Source organism: Lacerta agilis, chromosome 7, assembly GCF_009819535.1.
Source record: "Lacerta agilis isolate rLacAgi1 chromosome 7, rLacAgi1.pri, whole genome shotgun sequence".
NCBI lineage: Eukaryota > Metazoa > Chordata > Lepidosauria > Squamata > Lacertidae > Lacerta > Lacerta agilis.
Window position 1 is genome coordinate 16559936 of NC_046318.1, and position 16148 is coordinate 16576083.

Here is a 16148-nt window from a genome sequence, read left to right on the forward strand (position 1 = left end):
AAAGAGAGAGCAATACTGTTACAGATATATAATTGCAAGCTAAAAATGTTCCCTTTGTTTGCATTAGATTTCACATTGTTCCTGGCAGAATAGCTGTAAAATCTTACAGCAAATTGGTTAGCTCCCCCAAGCATAAAACAAACAGCTGATGTGGCAAGTATAAAGGTTATCTAGAAACTGCCACCTAATCAGAGCTTTGTAAAATATATTCAGCATGAAATGCTTGGGAAAAATGAATTGTGCAGATAAATGTGTTTTCCTCTGCCCCTAACCAACTACCCTTACCTTTAATTTTTTGTATTTAAGGTCTTTGAGAACATTCATCATGTAGACTAGGGAATCTGCACCATTGGCACTCACATATTAAATACCGCAGTCTTTACTTGAAATGTTTCCCACCTGATTTGACTTACAAGTAACCCAGTGTTTTATTAATCTTGTTACCAAGAGGCACTTAAAGGCTAATGCAAAGGCCGTTTTTGAAACCACAGAAATGGTGGAATACTAGTTCCCCAGGGTGCTTTAAATGGCAAAAGAGGACATCATATGCATCGGAAGAAATACAACATGACAAGAAGCAAACTTTCTAATAGAGAGAGTTTCTGGGATGCAAAGTTCCAGCAAAATCCAACGCAGAATACAAAGCCAATGTAAATGGAAGAATTGATGAAATGGAAGGATTGATGAAATGGAATGTGGCCTCTGTTTTTTGCCACATTGGATATACAGGGTCAAGCGCTGCATCCCAAAGACATGCCTTTACTTGTTCCTAAAATATTTATTAGGGAATTATCAAATTGGAACTCCAATCTGTGCTCTCTTGTCTGTTAACTTCTTTGGCAACACTAGCTCACAATGGTAATAGAATCCCTAAAATGCAACTATCTTTGCTAAAGTCAGACTTAGTGGTCAATCAAACCTTTGGCAGTTGCCTATTGTTGAACTTCTTGTAGTACTATAGATAGATTCTATGTGATTATGATATGACATTAATGGATGAACCTAAATTGAACAGATTTGCTCCATGCCCACCCAGGAGCCCTCCCTAAAAGCTGAAGCTCAACACTTTATTTGAGTTTTCCCCCACATCCCTCTGCGCCCTTCTTTAACTTTGGTTATCTTTGAGCTTGCATAGCCCAGCTGGGTAGAGCATGGTGCTGATAATGCCAAGGTTGCAGGTTCATTCATATATATGTGTGTGTGTGTGTGTGTGTGTGTGTGTGTGTGTATTTTCTGTTTTACATTTTAGAATATTCATGAATATCCATTTAACCGACATTAAAATATCAATGACTTCCCTTCTCCTTTTATTACTTATTAATATCTCCATTATTACATCCATCAAAACTTATTTACACTGTTGAATTTATCTTAATGCTGCCAACGTTTTCAAGTGTACAGTTTCCCCCATATATTCAATAAATGTTTTCCAATCTTCTTTAAACATATGTTCTTCTTGTTCGCTTATTCTATATGTTTGGTCTGCAAGCTGCTCATATTCCATCAGTTTAAGTTGCCATTCTTCTTTAGTTGGGACCTTGCTCATTTTCCATTTTTTGGGTTAACAAAACATGGGCTGCAGTAGTGGCATACATAAATAACCTTTTGTGATACCTGGGAATTTCCATCCGAATTATCTCCCAATACTCTCTTACCCTTTTACAGGTCTTACCACATATGAAAGAACGTACCCTCAGCCTCATTGCATCTCCAGCACTTATCTGATTCAGTCTTATACATCTTAGTAAGTCTACTCGGAGTTAAATACCATGAGTACTTCATTTTCAAGTAGTTCTCCGTAGAGAAAGAACATGCTGTAAACTTTGGATCACTCTTCCAAAGATTTCCCAGAGATTAAAAATCTACATTATGTCCTATATCTATTGCCCAATGTGCCATAGAAGCTTTGACAAGCTCGTCTTTTGTTTCCCCCAATGTTGCAGGTTTGATCCCCATATGGGACAGCTGCATATTCCTGCCTTGTATGGAGGTTGGACTAGATGGTCCTTGGGGTCCCTTCCAACTCTACAATTCTAGGATTCTCCCTTCTGATGGTAAAGCCATTTCCGCTTCCTGGGGAGATGACATTGCAGGCTGGGTGCAAGCCCTCCCCATGTGCACGGGGCAGGATAGCCCCTGTGCCATTAGTTGGTCCTTGGCCACGTCATCCTTAGGCCGTCCAACCCGGATGGTCCAGGGGCGTGGCACGGGCTATTTAAACTGCCCTCAGCCAAGGACTCACCTTTGTTTTCTCCCTGCTCGGTCAGTTCTCCTGCCCTCCCTCCCTTAGGTTAGGCTCTTTATTTCTTGACATTGCTATGGACCTTGGTTGATCACCTTAGTTGTTCAAGGGACCTTGTAGGAATTTTTTTCCACTTGGCAAATTGGCACTGGCCATTTGGTTTTTTGCCTACCTCATAGCAAATTGTCACAGCTTTGTAAGGTTTGGCAGTTAGGCATTGGAGTATTAAGTTGAAGGTGAGGGGAGGAAGTGGCCATCACCTTGTTGTTGTTCAGTTGTTCAGTCGTGTCCGACTCTTTGTGACCCCATGGACCAGAGCACGCCAGGCACGCCTATCCTTCACTGCCTCTTGCAGTTTGGCCAAACTCATGTTAGTAGCTTTGAGAACACTGTCCAACCATCTCATCCTCTGTCATCCCCTTCTCCTTGTGCCCTCCATCTTTCCCAACATCAGGGTCTTTTCCAGGGAGTCTTCCCTTCTCATGAGGTGGCCAAAGTACTGGAGCCTCAACTTCAGGATCTGCCCATCACCTACCCTTCCTAATTCAAGGATATTCAGTTAAAGGAATCCAGGGGCATGGTCTCTGTCCGAAGCCCCAGACGGGGGGCTAGGGCCATGGCACGACCCCTAGTGGTGACCCTGGGGGAGTTCCTAGTTGTTGTGCATCAGCAAGGCTCCCCCTATTGGTGGTTAACCCTTCCAAGAATCCTGCAGATGGGCAGGTGTCAAATATAGTCGTGTGATTTCCTATGCCTAAGCCAATACCACTCACATTCTGTAACCAATAAAGTTGTGGCCTTTTTTCACCCATTAACCTAAAATACTGTTTCATGTGTCTTTATTCTACTTCCCAGGTGGGTTTGGGACCTTGCCACGCAAAGGAGGAGTCACAGAAGCTTCTGCATCTCATCCCACTCTCAATGACATACCTGGGAGTACACAGGGCCACAATTTAATATAGAGTTATCTGAGCTGGATTAAATTTAGGGCAACAAGCAGATACTCTCCAAAGTAATCCACTTTAACACCCCCTTCTGAATCAGATGAGGGAGCTATGCCCATTATTGCAGTACTTCAAAATAAAAAAATAAGGTTTCTCCAATAATGAGCCATGAGGCTTGCCATGACCGATTAACAATGCATATGCTTTGCAAATCGTTTTGTTCCCTAGAAATGAATTAGCAATCAGTAGACTCTGTAATTCTAAGTGCAATGCCCTGACCTATATCACTTTATATCTACACAGAGTATTAGTTAGAAATTGCTGCTATTTTTTTTTTTAAAAAAAAAATATGGTTTTGTTTTCCTGACTAACTCACACTCGAATTTTCAATAGAATGTTTTGCAATGAGTTTAGTACTATAACCAAACCATGACAAACAATTTGCGTGTTTTGATCATATTTTTATGAGCATTGTTTGTGAACCAAGGGGGAAGCTAACCCCAGAGAGAAGGCATACAAAAATCTTGCAGGGGGTGAGTGTCCCCCCCCAGAAAGTATATTATAAGTACAGTGGCACCTTAGTTCTCAAACTTAATCAGTTCCGGAAGTCCGTTCCAAAACCAAAGCGTTCCAAACACCAAGGTGGCACTTTCCCATACAAAGTAATGCAAAATGGATTAATCCGTTCCAGACTTTTAAAAACTACCTCTAAAATGACAATTTAACATGAATTTTACTATCTAATGGGACCATTGATCCATAAAATGAAAGCAATAAACAATGTACTGCCATCACACAATCAATCAATCAATCAATCAATCAGTAGCTGAACTGGGTTCCACATTTTAAAAAAAGAAAAACAAAAAGAGCTGCAAAAACAAAAACACAAAATAAATAGCCAAAACAGACTCAAAATGGGAGTGTGGCACTCAAAAGCAGAGCACGTTCAGCTTCTGAAAACAGTTCACAATCCGGAACACTTACTTCCAGGTCTGCAGTGTTAGGGTTCCAAGCTGTTTGAGTACCAAGGCGTTTGAGAACCAAGGTACCACTATATAAATTTAAAGTCACATTTTTTCAATCCATTTGAAAATTCAAATGAAGTAATCTGGGGAGCCAGGTTTCAAGAGTGGGGGTTATGTTAGTAAAAGGAGGCATGGTTTTAAAAAATTGAGAAAGAGTGTTTTGACCAGGGGTCCCCAAACTAAGACCCGGGGGCCAGATGCGGCCCAATCACCTTCTAAATCTGGCCCGCAGACGGTCTGGAAATCAGCATGTTTTTACATGAGTAGAATGTGTGATTTTATTTAAAATGCATCTCTGGATTATTTGTGGGGCATAGGAATTCGTTCATCCCACCCCCTAAAAAAAATATAGTCCGGCCCCCCACAAGGTCTGAGGGACAGTGGACCGGCCCCCTGCTGAAAAAGTTTGCTGACCCCTGTTTTAGAGGACATGCAATAGTAAGCTGGAAATCTACCTGAAAGAAATGAGAAAGGTGCACATCAACCTGAGACAACTTCACCCTTCCTGGAGTTCCAGGAACTCTTTTTCCTGGAGCCAGTTTTGGACTACGACCTGTGAAACCAGAGTTCAAAAATGCACTCAGCCCCCAAGCTCACTGGGTGACCTTAGCCTCATTTATTGTGGGAATAAATGGGGAGGAGTACCATGTATGCCAGGGACGTGGGTGGCACTGTGGGTTAAACCACAGAGCCTAGGGCTTGCCGATCAGAAGGTCGGCAGTTCCAATCCTCGCAACGGGATGAGCTCCTGTTGCTCGGTCTCTGCTCCTGCCAACCTAGCAGATCGAAAGCACAAAGTGCAAGTAGATAAATAGATACCGCTCTGGCAGGTAGGTAAACGGTGTTTTCATGCACTGCTCTGGTTCACCAGAAGCAGCTTAGTCTTGCTGGCTACATGACCCGGAAGCTGTATGCCAGCACCCTTGGCCAGTAAAGCGAGATGAACGCTGGAACCACAGCGTAATCCGCGACTGGACCTAATGGTCAGGGGTCCCTTTACCTTTACCATGTATGCCACCTCAAGGTCCTTGGCAAAAAAGTGGGATATTAATGCAACAATAAATTAACATTGGAAACATATCGTGATCTAAAAAGTAGGGGTAGCAGCTACCTGTCTTCGGTACTAGCATTAAATTCTGGTTGGCATAGCTTCAGCTGTGGATATAAAAACAAAAAACAAAAAAAACAGAGTAGTTCTCAGTATATTCAGTCTCTCTCTCTCTCTCTCTCTCTCTCTCTCTCTCTCACACACACACACACACACACACACTACTACACAGGTATTTACAAATGCCTGCCATTTTTTTTTTTTATCTGCATGTGACTCAAATAATGAACTACAAATTAGGAAGCTTCAGATCTTGCATCTGCAGTGAAGTTACTAGGTGGCTTTGAACAAGGCATCCTCACTCAATTGAAAGGTTGTAAGCATTGCTGGGGCAAATAAGAGAAAAGTGTTTCAAATATTCTAAAAAACAATGGAGAACCTTTGAACTACAGCTCTGTTGAGCCCTGACCATTGGCCATACTGGCTGGGGCTAATGGGATTTGGAGTCAACAGCCTCTGGATTGCCACAGCTTTCCCACCCCTATCCTAATGCATGGGATAAATGCTAAGCATGGTTGTGTTGCTGTGATACATTCTGGACTGGATTCATGTTAACCACACCCTTTTACTTCTTACCGAACTCATCTGTTGATTAAGTACGAAAGTTGAGCTTCATGCGTCATCTGAAAGTGACAGGGATATTCACACCAAAACTACTGAAAACAATGTGCATTTTTGCACAGACCAGAACTCGCAGCAATGAGTCATTCAGCTTAATGTCGAATTGTAAACGATTTGTCACCTTGCATAATGTGCAATTTTTAGGGAATCAACTGAGCTGTCTTCTCTCAGAGAAGATGCCTGTAGACCATATCTAATGAGTATAACAGCTTGAATGACACAGATTGGAATCCAAAATACTATGCCAGTTACAAGTTGTTACATTTCCCCTGAAGTCAAAATTACTTGATATATGGTGTGTGTGGGGGAGGTTATGTGCCCATAAAAAATGTGTGTGCATGTGTGCACACATGCACACATGCACACAGCTCTAATGCAGGGTATAAAAAAGGTAAAGGATCCCTGGATGGTTAAGTCCAGTCAAAAGCAACTATGGGATTGAGGCACTCATCTCACTTCAGGCCGAGGGAGTCAGTGTTTGTCCACAGACAGCTTTCCGGGTCATGAGGCCAGCATGACTGAATCGCTTCTGGCACAATGGAACACTGATGGAAACCAGAGCACACAAAAATGCCATTTACCTTCCTGCCACAGCGGTACCTATTAATTGCACTGGCGTGCTTTTGAACCGCTAGGCTGGCAGGAGTTGAGACAGAGCAATGGGAGCTCACCCCCATCACATGGATTCGAACCGCTGACCTTCTGATCAGCAAGCCCAAGAGGTTCAGTGGTTTAGACCACAGCGCTATCCACTCCTTACTATGCTTGACTAATATATTGAGCTGCAGTCCTAACAGCCCATGTGGGACAGAACCAAAGAGATGCCCTGCAGTTGTGGGAGCAGCAGATTGTATCCACTCCATTTGGAGAACAGCCTTTACCAAAAGTGTCATGGAAATTGAAGACGCTCGAACTCAGGATGAAAAGGGAAAACGTGCTAAGAGGAAGACACATTTGGCAAACCCTCGCCGTGATCAACTCCCACCCAGAAACCCAGTGGCGGAGCAAGCCGATCAGACGCTTGGAGCAGTGCGCATGCCCTGCACCCAGGGGCATGACCAGCCGCCTGCGGGGGCATGACCAGCCAAGGCAGGACACTCTGTGGGGCCTCCGAGAAGTCTGCCTGTCTCCTCCCTCTCAGCTGCCCTACAGCTGAGGGGGAAGGCAGTGGGTGTACCATTTAAGCACCGTGAAGCCTGTGTGCGACCAAGCCACCGCGTAACTCTCAGGAGAGATGCTTGGCTCGGGCGCACTGCGGGCCCCGCGTTGAGGGCCACCCAGCATTTTGCCACACCCCTGCAGAAACCTATGTCCCAACTGTGGAAGGACATGTGGATCCATAATTGGCCTCCACGATCACTTATGGACTCACTGTTAAGACCATAAAATAACACAACATGTGCTCCAATCTCATTAAAAGGAGGGAATGCATTATTTCTGTAACAATGTGAAAGCTTAAAATGTATACTTCAAGTATTCCAAACTATGTTACACCCCCCCCCCCAACACTACTCCTCCATGGGCCTCACTACCAGTGTGTTCAAAAAAATCTCCCCATAGTGCATAGAAGTTATTGTTTTTCTTTTGGCCTCTTGCTACCCACAATTTCCATGTTAGCTTTTCCAACAAAGCTGTCTGCCAGACTGCTTCATGCCACTTATCCATGGTCAACAATTGCAATGTTTTCCATGTTCTGGCTATGGTTGTTCTCACCACGGTCAATAAATGGGTTACAAGGTCTTTATTTCTAATTCTTGGTGAGTCCTCACTGTACAATTTAAGCAATGCCAGTCCTGGGGACATAAGAACTGCCTGCCTTGCAATCAAACATATCTCTGCAAAGACATTTTCCCAGGATTTTTTTTTCTACTTTTGAATATTCCCACCCCATATAGTTTGACTTCTAACAGTTAGACCTTAAGGTTTGGCATTTGACGTTTTAGTGTACGGATGGGGAAACTGTGGTCCTGAAATATTGTGGGACTAAAACTCCCATTATCCTTTACCATTGGCCATCCTTTACCAATGATTGTAAAGACTGAAATAAAAAAAGGTTGGTAAAAACCAAGAAAGTCATTGTGGTGTAGTGGTTAAGAGCGGTGAACTCGTAATCTGGTGAACCGGGTTCACTTCCCTACTCCTCCACATGCAGCTGCTGGGTGACCTTGGGCCAGTCATACTTCTCTGAAGTCTCTCAGTCTCACTCACCTCACAGAGTGTTTGCTGTGGGGGGGAGGGGAAAGAAGAACATTAGCCGCTTTGAGACTCCTTCGGGTAGTGATAAAGCGGGATATCAAATCCAAACTCTTCTTCTTCTTCTTCTTGGCCATGCTAACTGGGGCTGATGGGAACTGGAGTCCAACAACATTTGAAAGGCCACAGGTTCCTTGTCCCTATATTAGTGATTAAATTTATTACATTGTCCTGCAACTAATTTTGTTGTCTCTAAAGGTTATCAGCCATGATCATGCATCCTTCATTATAGAACATTTTCCATAAAATACCTGTAGCTCACAGCCATGGTGTGAATCTTACTGCAGGTGAGGTACTAATGCTATTGATAGATAAGCTTTGGACCAAAATAACTCATTGTAGTCTTCCTAGTAATTTTGAGAGAAAAGATGAGTTTGGCAACCATGCCCTGCCTTTTTCTGTAGGGATATTATTGAGAAATTTACATGTGGGAAAATAAATCCAGATAACATTTATGGTACAACATCACTAAATTATAAAGCGTGATGAAGCATTTATGTTGCACAAAACAGATTTAAATTGTTAAGTATAATGGTTTAATACACACAGAAATTAAAAATGTATACAAATTAATGAAGGTTTAAAATGGAAAATGGGTAAATGTGGATTTCTGAAGGGCTGCTAACAATGGAGTTTTTCCAATGTTATTTTCTAAAGGACACTGAGCTCCTTAATGAGTTAATGATTAACTAACTGTTCTCTGGGCCTTTGGTTTGCCAATCAGAACGTTGGCGGTTCGAATCCCCACGATGGGGTAAGCTCCCATTGTTCAGTCCCAGCTCCTGCCCACCTAGCAGTTCGGAAGCACGTCGAAGTGCAAGTAGACAAATAGGTACCGCTCTGGCAGGATGGTAAACGGTGTTTCTATGCACTGCTCTGGTTCGCCAAAAGTGGCTTAGTCATGCTGGCCACATGCCCCAGAAGCTGTCTGTGGACAAACGCCGGCCCCCTTGGCCTATAGAGTGAGATGAGCGCCGCAACCCTAGAGTCATCTGTGACTGGACCTAACGGTCGGGGGTACCTTTACCTTTTAACTGTTCTCTGGTAACTAACATGTGAGGGTTGTAACCTGAGATCATATGATCTTCATTTTAAAAGGAGTTGCCTTGAGTCTTTGTCTTCCAAACTCAATGGAGTGAACATGCAAATACAGTTGTCTCTCTGAATGCTACAGGGAGAACAATGCAAGGAAATGGTTGCTCTCCTGAAGGGAGAGCAAACAACCTGGAGGCTGGAAAGCAGGCTGGAGTGAAAGAGAGGGGCCTTTGCTTATAGGTTTCTTTGGATTATTTCATATTTGTAAGATGTCGAGCCTGTGCTGGACAGCACATGACATTGTATAGGCATTTTTGATGTTTTAATTCTGTTTTAAAGAAAGTTCTGTCAGAAAGTTTAAATAATATTTCCATGGGCCTGGATAACATTTCAGTTCCAAAGGAGTCAGTTCTTATGCTTCCAGTTGTTTCAAACTGCAATATTCAATAACTGCAGCAAAAATGAAACAATATAGGGATTTTTAGTCAAACTATGATGCCAGAGAGCATACATAGTCAGACATATATGCCCCTATACATCAAGGACAATTTGTTCATGGAAACAAGACTCCCATGTGTGGATCATTTGTCTGGGAAAATGACATCCAGCAATCTGAGAACCGCAAGCACATTCTACCAGAGAGATGGTCTCTGCTGTCATTTCTGACAACATCCATCACTCATTGTGAAGTGAGGGGGAGCCGATTCTAGGTACCCTCTCTCCTAGTCCTGCCAAGCGATAATCAGCTCTGTTCAAGATGACAGCAGCATTGAAGATCCTCGTGTGCATCATCAACAAACACACAATCTCCTGCTGCAGATGAAGATCTTTGGAGCAAGTTTTCATGTGGTGCAAAGATTCTGCTGCAGGAAAACATTTCCCTGACAGGTGATGTACAAATAGATGCACATTTTAATATTTATATAGCAGCAAACACTTGGCTTTATTGCTCAGAGTGCAGTATGTGGCAATAAGGACTGCCCAATAAATCTATAGCTTTTTTAAAAACAACAACAGATTAATCAAATAGAGCACTTTTTGGAGAGGGATACACTTTACACAGGTCTGTTTCTTCCCTCCTAGCTTCATAGGCATATATATTCCACTTTCCGCACATTCCCATTTGATGTTGAAGTGTTGTTAAATTTCTCTGGGGAAATAATTCTTGGATGTTAGCAGTTGTTATTGAATTTCCTTCTTGTTAAATTAGGTCAGTGGAATGAAAGCTTGGATGGAATTTGTCGAAGTTACAAAACTAGCTAATGCACACAGAGATGGCAGGCAAGGCTGCTTAATGGATTCCTATAGTAGTTTCACGTCTCTCTTCCACCCCTGGCCTGCCATATCTACCCCTTTTGAGACTCCTACTTGAATTTAGTTTGTTGTCTTAAGTGCAGGAACTTTCATGATCACCTAGCTGAAAGCAATGGTGTATTTCTGTGCATTTAAAAAGCCCTGGTAATTGAGAGCAGCCGTGTTCGCATAGTGAACACAAGGGAATCTTTCCCTTAGAAAACTCTTAGAACATAAAAGAGTCACCATAAAGTCAAGAAGACTCACTCTGTGCTGTGTTAGATTGTAAGTACAGTTTAGCTAAGCAATGTTTAACGCACTAAGCATAATTTTTTTACAGTACAAAAATAACTTCTGGGTAATTTCATTGTGTACTGGTTAATGTGTATGCATAGTATAGAATTAATTTGACAAGTTAATATTCATTTTTCAGAGTTTCCTGCTCCTGCTCTCTCTCGAACCCATATACACCATATACCCGGGGATATTTAACTCCAAACCCGCTGACCCAAGGTATTTCATTTGTCTTATTGAAATTATTTTGGCTTCCTTCAGAATTCCTCAAATTTTCATCTGAGGGGAAGTCTTCAAAATTATTTTTTTTCCCCAGTGACCTAAGAATATATGAAAAACCCAAACTGAGAAATTCTGCTAATTGCACCAAATGAAAATAAATTCCTCAGATTCTCCATCTGAGGAAAAAACCCCACATTTATTTCAAAACTGGTGTGTGCGCATGCAAAATGTTTCTGGTAACCACATGTGCATTCCCACTTTCTCTCTTTGTTGTGCACCTACACAGTACTCCATGTATTTCCATCGGCCCACCAGCTGAGGTCCAGGTCATAAAGGGATATGTACTGCAATGGGATGTTACAGTACATGGCTGCCTCATCTTTCCCTCATTCCCATATGTCAAGTCTGGAACAAAGCAGCTGCACAGCTAACCACGTATGAACCAGCATGCCGCTCACACAGCCATAAATTTCCCATCTGTGACCTATAATATGCTTATTTTTAAAAAGACAAACACAGCATACAAGCATTTATGACATTATTTGCATCCTTATGCACCTCAGAGCATAAACCAGTCTACATGTATAGCTACTAAAATTTGCACTGTTACTTTCCAGTACAGGCAAAACCCTCTGAAGGGCTTGATTTCAGCTTCGTAATGCACACATCCTTTAATATATATTTGCTAACAACAAGAAGATCAAAACTTGATTTCAGCTTCATAGTGCATACATCCTTTAATAAATGTTTGCTAGCAACAACAACAGCAACATGAAAGCTGCAGTTAGATGCAGAGTTTCTCATCTTCTGGGTAGGAACAAAAGACAGTGGTGCCTCTGTTCTCGAATTATAATCCATTCTGGAAGACTGTTTGAGTTCCGAAATGTTCGGAAACCGAAGCGCAAAGGGCTGTCTGCAAATTCAATTGAGAAAAATTAAAAATATGCAGCGGAGGCCATTCAACTTCCGAGGCGCATTCAAAAAATGGAAGGATTTACTTCCGGGTTTTCAGCGTTCGGATTCCGAAATGTTCGTCAACGGAGACGTTTGAGAACCGAGATACCACTGTAGTTATGATTATAAACCAACCACCAACAGAGGGTAGGAAGCAAGGTCCAGTGGCTTCTCTCAACAATCGTGATCCCATCTCTAAGTCTTGCATGGCTTTTTCCTGTATTCTGAGATTCTACATTTCTTTTCTTCCTTAACTTTATAGTTGCAAAGAAAACCCTGAAGTCACGTGGCCTGTAAAAATGACACAGGCTTGCCAAAACATTTGAAGTTACCTATGAAAGTATATTGTAACAAACAAACAAACCTCTGGCATACCAACTGCAGCAATTATTTGTCGGGCCAAATGCATACATAAACTGAATCTGCAATTTTGTATATAGACCTCCACCATCCAGTTTGGCTTCTGATATCCACTAAGGCAATGCAGGTTAATTGTTAAGTATATTAAAGTGTTGTCTGATGTAAATCAAATATGATAATTAGTTGCACAATTCTTATGCACTTCGGAGAATTCATGTATCATGCTAAATCTGTAATACAAATGACTATGGGGAAAGGTGTGGAAAAAAAGTTGAACCAGTATAAAAAGATATTATTATTTATTTATGTATTTATGTATTTATGTATTTATGTATTTATTTATGTATTTATTATTATTATTATTATTATTATTATTATTATTATTATTAATACCCCACCCATCTGGCTGGGTTTCCTCAGCCACTCTGGGCAGCTCTCAACAGATTTAAAACAGAATAAAACCTCAAACATTAAAAACTTCCCTAAACAGGGTTGCCTTCAGATGTCTTCTAAAAGTCAGATAGTTGTTTATTTCCTTGACATCTGATGGGAGTGCGTTCCACAGGGCTGGCGCCACCACCGAGAAGGCCCTCTGCCTTGATACAGGTAGTTTATGTTTATTATAGGAAGTAACTAGGATGATTATAAATTTGACCCTTTAAACACAAAAAGTGTCTGAAATACTTGCATCTGATATTTATTCTGTTTATTGAGCATTTTTAATTATTATTATTTTTAAATGGTGGATGTCCTGGAATAGGGAGGGCACAATATGCTAGCAATGCTTTCAACAATCTAGATTAAAACTGAATGAACCAGGTTAACATTTCCTGTGTCCTCCAGGTAATTTCCTGCCCTGAAGTGTGATTTCCATTGAATGACACTGACTGTCTATAGAAAGACACTTTCTCCCTCCAGGGCAGATAAAATGTGGAGTCTCTGGGCATTTGCTTTTCAGCACTCTCACCCTGTCAGTCAGCTACTGAGTTTATCAGAGAAATGGAAGCAGTATAAAAACTTGGCAAGTATCTAAAAACCAGCCCTTAGCTCATCAAGAGCTAGCAGCGTCTGCTCAGGCTGAAGCCTTGCAGCTTCAGAGAGCAGAACCGGTTCACCAAGGCATGAAGAACTGGGGCACAGAGAAACAGTGCATGCTTAGGAGACTGTGTAATTTAATAATGTGCTCACTGATGTCTGTATGCAAGCGTCTCAAAGTTGTGCTACAGCCCAAGCATAAACCATGGAGAATACCATTACTGCTAATTAGATGGTGGCGGTACGAGTAAGCTCTCTTGTGTAGACAGACAGGTGCCAACAGAACAAGTCTCACGATGAAAATAATCATCTTCCAGATGAAAAGTGCAGGGGAGGAAACACCTTTATAAAGTTGAATAATTATTCTTCCTGTGAAATGCAACTTCCTCTTTCTTTTTACTTTCAAAACCCTTTCCTTTATTATTCCCAGGGATGCTTGAGGAAATCTGAGCTATATGAAAGTACCTGATCTGCACCTCTTGGAATAATGTGGAGATCAGAATTTAGCTATGGGTCTGATGTTGCACTCCTCTGATCATTGCAGCACGGACGTGAATGAATCAAAAATGGCATTTGTGCTTAATGGTACATATTTTGATACAAACTACCTAAATGTGTTGGGTTTTTTTTTTTTTTTAAGAAACAAAAGTTTAAATACATAAACAGAGAAGATTTTTTCCCCCATAAAAAAAATCACAGATTACTGTGGGAAATGAATGGAATTGAATTATGGGTAAAGACACAGGAAACGTCTCCCCCCCCCGCAGTGGAGCATCACAGGGTGAGGGTTTCAAGACAAACCCAAATAAAAGTCAAGGCGAAATTTAAAATGTCAGTTAAGACTAGTGAATTCCCCCCCCCAAGAGTATTTTGCATATCCCTGCAGAGTCACCAGAAAAATGTTGTCAGGAAAGCATGCTCCCCTGTAACTTTGAGTATTATCTCAGCAGCTGAGTTCAAAAGGTTTCCATTTTGCATGGAAACCTCTCAGGATCCATCACCCAATGACAAGAAAGTAGTGTGCACTGGCTATACTCTATTAGCATAGACCATGCGAGTGGTTTTCCAGGGAGTCTGGAAACTGTGGAATCTGCATACGTCTTACTTTCTGCCATGTTTCAACCATGTGACCCATCTATTGATTGGCTATTGAGGGCCCCGAAGCATCACATAGGCACCACCAAGCATCACACTGGCATGACAACACAGTAAATGCATTCGCACCCACTCAAGTTAGGGACCTGAAACCAAAAAGATGCACACACATCCCCCCCCCTTATTTGCATCCCACTCACACCCTTTTTCATAGTGAGAAAAGGGACGTCCTATTAACTCAGAAGTACCCACTGTAGTTCTCTCCAGATGTTGACTACAACTCCCATTATCCCTGGCCATTGGCCATACCAGTTGAGGCTGACAGAAGCTGCAGTCTCAAACAATTGGAGGACACCATGTTGACAACCTCTATATTACTCTCCTCCTCCTTTGTTCCTCTGCAACTTTGAGCATTCTTTCTCTTACACACGTGCCTCAGCCCTTAATGGGATTCCCAAGTTAGAACTGGCATTCAATCTGGGTCCTTCTCCCCCCCTCTTCCGTATTTATTATTTGCATTTACGGTATTATTTGCAAGTGGTTCAGGAGACTACATAGCTTGTCAGTACTTGTATTCCCCTTCATAACCTTTAAGCAAGGATTTTTTTTTTTTAAGTGTAGAGGAGGCTCAAGGACTCTAAATGAGTTCAGCCTCCCTTTATTCCCCCATCATAAACTTTTGACAAGATGCATTTGAGTTACATTGTGTATGCAACTGAGGATTGATTAGTAATTAGGGAAGGGGAAGAAATTTGATTCCATTCAGATAAAACAAATGTGAATCTACCGTATTTTTCGCTCCATAGGACGCTCCGGACCATAGGGCGCACCTCATTTTTAGAGGAGGAAACAAGAAAAAAAATATTTTTCTGGTTTTCCTCCTCTAAAAGCCCTGTTTTGTTTTGTTTTTGGTTTTGTTTTTGAGGATCAGCTAAAAGTTTTGCAGCTTTTTTTGCAAAGGGAAAAGCCCTGGGGTATGGGGTTTTTTTTTTTTGGAGGATCAGCTAAAGGTTTTGCTGCTGTTTTTGCAAAGGCAAAAGGCCTTTTTTGAGAATCAGCTAAAAGTTTTGCAGCTTTTTTTGCAAAGGGAAAAGCCCTAGGGGTTTTTTTTTTTGCTTTTGTTTTTGTTTTGAGGATCAGCTAAAGGTTTTGCAGCTTTTTTTGCAAAGGGGGAAAAGCAAAGCTCCTTTTGCAAAGGGGGAAAAGCAAAGAGGAAAAGCCCCATTTTTATGGGGTTTAACTCACATTTCTGAAAAATCTTAAGGAAAGGGAGCCATTTCTACTGTTTTCAGACAGATAATCTAATCAGCCAGTCACATGTCCTGGGGAAACAAACAACCTCCCTCTGCAGCACATTCAACAAAGGAGGGCGGGGCTGAAAGGGAGCCGGGACTCTTATCTCTCTCCCGATCTCCTGCTGATCAGCTGCTGAGCGGGGTCCTTTCAACACTCCCTTTTCTCTTTGTAAAATAAAAAGCACAATCTGCTTTTGGCCCCTGGGCAATTCAGCTCCAGGGACCACCATTCGCTCCATAAGACGCACAGGTATTTCCCCTTACTTTTTAGGAGGAAAAAAGTGCGTCTTATGGAGCAAAAAATACGGTAACTAATTTGCAGTTTCTGAAACAATGTGCTCACCAAAACACACCCATCCTTGGAAATTCATA